Below are 5,063 nucleotides of genomic sequence, written 5' to 3'. Positions count from 1 at the left end.
TGTACTTGCTCTGAGAGCAAAGGAACCAACTCTCTTGGATGAACGTATTGTCATAAAACCACCACCACCAGGCAGGTTAAAAAAAAAAAAAGAGAGAGATGAGTCTGGATGGAGCAGAGACTGTGTAGACTAAATTTAGACACAATCTGCTTCAGAGAAAACTGGGTGATCCTTAAAACAGTTTTGAATACAGTTGCCAAATTTCAATCTAGAAACAAAACCAAGCTGATGTAGCTACACTACAGTGACTTAAATTCAATAATCCATTTCACCGATGACAGCTTTACTGGGAGTAAAGAAAATATGACTTCATTTTCTTACACCAGAAGGAAGAGGTTGAAGAGTCTCTCCCTCCCTGCCCCACCCCATACACACACACACACACACAAATTTTGCCCTTGTGGCATATATCACTAGGGTAAAGTCAAGATCTTAAAGTCTTCCTGTCCCCAAACTCTTGAGTCAGCAAAGAAACCTATATCTGCACATTATCTGGCACAAAGTGCTCGAACCATTTAATATTTGAAAAAGAAAAAATTAAGGCCATTCTCCATATTTATATGATTTATTAAGTTTATAAGATTTTCTAATACAAGGAACCCTGGAAGATCACAGATTCCATCTCTTTGCACCTGGAGAGGCCAATTTGCTCTCTCGGACTACAAACTTACAAATTATTCTCAAACTCTTCGCTGGTACTATTCTTTTCAAAGTAACAAGCTAACAAATGACACTGCTCAGGTAACAAAGCGGGAAATTTTTAAAAGTTTTTCTTTCACCTGTAGAGTTTTTTCCCTAATTAATATTGTTTTAAACCTAAGCATATGATCTCAGCTCTTTCCACCAATATCAACTATCATTTATATCAGTGTTAGACCTTCAGATTTTGATAAACAAATATTTCCCCCCAAAGTAAAATTTGGTTTTAGATTTCACTTAAACAGAAGAGCAAAGAGTATTTACACTAATAGTCTCCCCGCTCCCCTTTTCTTGCGTGTTAAAACCTTTTCTTCCCCTTCCCCAAGCTTTCTCCTCTTTTGTACTCAAGTTCTCAAATGCACAAGATGGAGGAACAATACCACAATACAACTGCAGGCTTCCTGCCTACTAGTCAGTCATTATTCTTAAGACTTGAGAACTTTGAAAACACTGCTTGGGTTGCTTTGAAATTCCCTCTTTCAGATTTTTTCCCTCCTTCATGGGACATCTATTTAAAAGAATGACTTCAAAAACATCTTGCTGCACCCAATCCAAAAGCTCTCAGCAAACTAAAAATGCTAGCTTTAGATATGAAAGGAGGATGTAAATGCCTAAAGTTTGACAAATACCAATCCAAAGAAAAAAAGTGTATTTCTGGCAAAAATTTAAGAATAGTATTTTTCTCATATGTGTATTAATCCTATTTCTGAAAGATTCCACATTTATATGGAAGCATCTTAAAGATTTGCTTACCAATGTGTTCTTTCAAACAATACCATATAGAAATCTAAAGATCTCAAACTACACTGTGCTGAACAGAAAAGGGTTACCTTAATTATTACTGACAAAGAAAAGGTCACACTAAAATGAAGTAATTTTCTTTTTTTTAAGTTTTCAGAGGCAGAAAAAAATTACCAGCAGCAGTCACCTGGAAACCTGGGGGATTTCCCATTTCCTCCCACCACACTTTGATCATGGCAGTAGTAGTCACTAATAAACTTTTTTGGTTGTTGAGATAAACTAATGGAGTTACTCTAGACAGAGCCATGGGGGAAGTATGGGGGACAGATTATCTGCTCAGCTCACCAAGGGTTCCTTCCTGTTTAAAGGCAAAAGCATTAAAAATGAAGGTGAAACACAAACACACTGGCTCATAAGTAACAACTTTCCAACTGTTACAATAAACAGTGTGCCATAAACAAAACAAAAGTTTTTCCAGCATCTCTAACGAAAACATAAAGACCAATTATTTCAATTTATTTAGTCCATAAAGTGAGTCCCAGTACAACAAAATAATTTAGCCAGTCCCCTGGAGTTTGTTATAATGGGATTTAACCTGTACACTCAACATTCAATTAACCATGAGGCTTATCCTAATTGAGGATTATGCTGACTTCTGCAGTCCTTCCCCCATCTATCCATCCACCACTCCTACTCAGCTGCCACAGCCACCAAAAGCAAAGCCCCAGGGAGCTCTAGATTACCTATTACTATGGGATACCCGGGCCAAAATCCTCTCTTCATCCTATTCATGATGAAGAGGTTAAACTTGGCAATCTAGTCAGCCTACTTTCCAAAAAGTGGAGTTTCAGAACCCTCACCTGTAGCTCTAACTAAATTAAAATTTCAGAAGAATTCCTTCATAGGTGAACACAAAGTCACACTCTTTGGTAGAACACATCAATTAAAAATATTAACAGAAGAGAAAAAATAGGACACAGACATTCCTAATGAAAAACAGGAAAAGGACAAACACGGAAACACTAGCTCACTATTCTTCAAAACAGGTAAAGCCTCTCTGCCAGTCAGGTCAGGCTTCTTTGCTCTGCCTCCAAGCCACAACATTTACCACACAGGCAGTTTTATTACTGCCCCCCTGCCACCTGACCTAGGCCAAAGAAACTACCAAGCTGAGATAACCCTGACAGAGTTGGGAACTGGCAGTATGTGGTCTAAGAAGATCATCCAGTTTGGGGCTAAATCAGCCTTCTAGACACTGCAGGCCTTCCGTTCAACTCCTGCTGTGTATCTTCTGGCCATTTTCCTGTTCATTTAACAACTCTCCACCAGAAGGTAGGAAAGGGAAAGGCGATTAAACTCAAGTCAATTCCACCATTTGTTAGGGAGTTGAAAATAAGGTTAAGCTCTAGCTAAACTAGGGGCTTCCCTGGTGGCTCAGACGGTAAAGCGTCTGCCTGTAATGCAGGAGACCCAGGTTCGATTCCTGGGTCGGAAAGATCCCCTGGAGAAGGAAAGGGCAATCCACTCCAGCACTCTTGCCCGGAAAATTCCATGGACGGAGGAGCCTGACAGGCTACAGTCCATGGGGTTGCAAAAAGTCGGACACGACTGAGCGACTCTCTCCTGTCCTAGCTAAACTGCATCTTTAACTCAAAATAATCTTTTCCCAGAAACCCTGTCAGAAAACCAATGGGCCAAATGAATTTACCTAGCATTAATAAAGTGAAAGACTAAACTTCATTACAACAGAGCCCCTCCTCCACCTTAAGTGAAATGTTCATCTTGTCATCCCCTCCTCCACCCTAAAAAGCACTCATAAAATGAAAGAAGATGCCCACATGTTACTGCAGCACTCAACCTCAATACTATGTCTGAAAATCTAAAGACAGACCTATTTCTTTAATGTGTTGAATCATGAGGAAAAAGAAAAGCTACCAACAGTTCCAATACTCATTTCCTGCTCCCAAAGCTTTAACCACTCAATAAAGCAAAAAAAGGAATATTCTACACCACAGAGTACAGTGAATTCAAACCAAACTGGGATAGGTACTCCCCGGTTTAACCTTCAAGAAACTGCAGCTCCTCTTCAATCAGGATCAGCAACTTTTTTCTAGTCCGGGTAGCATTTAAAGAGTAACAACTGTTAAACTGTGATCACTTGGCTGCCTATCATCATAAAGGCTATATTCATTCTAAACTTGCAACAAATTAAAAGTTTTCAAAAGTTGTCCACATCCTCTGGCCAAGGCTCAAAATTATATAGTCTAAAAAAGAAATGCAGAAAGAAACCCTAAAGCCATTTATTTTAACACCGATAAGGCATAGGACAATAGTAGTTCGCATTTTTTTATCCTACCCTATTGTCCAAACTAAAATGTTAAGTCATTCTTTTAAGAGACTTCTCAAAAACCTGCTAGTCTCAAAAAAAAAAAAAAAAAAACCTACTAGTCTCCAAATCAAAAGGAACTTTTCTAGAATCATACTGCTAACGCTCAAAGGACCGAATTTAAAAGAAAAAAATAAACCTTTTTATCTTTAATATGTCCCTGACATACCTGACACAGAAAGTTTATTTCAAATGACCAATCAAGAAGCTATTGGTACGTAATCACTTCAAAAACTATTTTTTATTTGCATGTCTCCTAGAAAAAGGATCGAGGGTCCTACAGAACATTCACTCTGTAGTGAATGAATTCTAGCTTGTTTGTGGGGTGCGGGCTTCAACGTACGGAAATAATTTCTACATGGCAAAAAAAGCACTGAATATTCACTTTCAAAATGTATATTTAATAGAGTCATTAATCCCCTAGTCTTTAATATCATTTTTCTAATGAACTGTTAGTGTTGGTAAATTTAAAACCACCATTCTAAAACTTTTTTTTTAATCTTGTTAATTATCCTAGGGTTGTTATGCATTTTCAACGCTTCTGGAGTGAAAGAATATTTTAAGGTGGACATATTTCCAATAACTGTTCTACAAATATTGCAGCTTCCCACTTAGTCCATAATCCTCATGTCCAAAACGTTCTTCTATATACCAGAAGCTGGCATATGCCTTTTTAAAAATGCTAATTGGACAATTAAGTCATTTCTATCGATACATAAAATTCCCCTATAATTTGGGGTCGCTGGCAATCTAGATTACTGCTCATTTAAATGCAGAACCTGAAGGAACCTCCGGTGACAGAAGCTACTGTTCAGTATCATTTTACATGTTACAAACGGAGGCTTCATCTTACATACAAACAATGAGCCCTGGCAGGATTCTTCACCCTGAAGCCCCACAGATTGTTATTTCCTTAAGGGTGATAGGAGATAAGGCAACACAACCAGTAAGTTTGGAAGAGCTTCTCTAGTCGCCATCAACAATTGTTGAAGATAGTAAAAAGGAAACTGTATTCCCACCCATTTTTCCCTTTCTTTGGTTCATTTTCTTTCCCTGCTTTTGCTATCCAACGGGAATGTGTTTCAAATGAAAATTCTTAAAATAATTATTCCAAACACCAAGAATACTCCAGAAACCAGTAAGAATTGTTGCCTCCTGGAAATGGGAACTGGAGGGTTTAGAATAGGAGAGAGGCTCATCTTCAATGTTTTTGTACCCTCCCAGTAGTCCCGAGACC

At 38.2% G+C, this 5,063-nt stretch overlaps 1 non-coding gene across 1 annotated transcript; it reads left to right on the top strand.

The window, feature by feature from the left end:
* Window positions 1–2,863: 2,863 nt before the first annotated feature.
* On the top strand, window positions 2,864–2,935 carry TRNAY-GUA (transfer RNA tyrosine (anticodon GUA)). Its single transcript has one exon. It is a non-coding gene; the product is annotated as a tRNA-Tyr (tRNA).
* The last annotated feature ends 2,128 nt before the right edge of the window (window positions 2,936–5,063 follow it).

The sequence above is a fragment of the Capricornis sumatraensis genome, chromosome 15 (genome assembly GCF_032405125.1).
Source record: "Capricornis sumatraensis isolate serow.1 chromosome 15, serow.2, whole genome shotgun sequence".
Taxonomy (NCBI): domain Eukaryota; kingdom Metazoa; phylum Chordata; class Mammalia; order Artiodactyla; family Bovidae; genus Capricornis; species Capricornis sumatraensis.
This window is presented reverse-complemented; position numbering and strand designations above follow the sequence as displayed.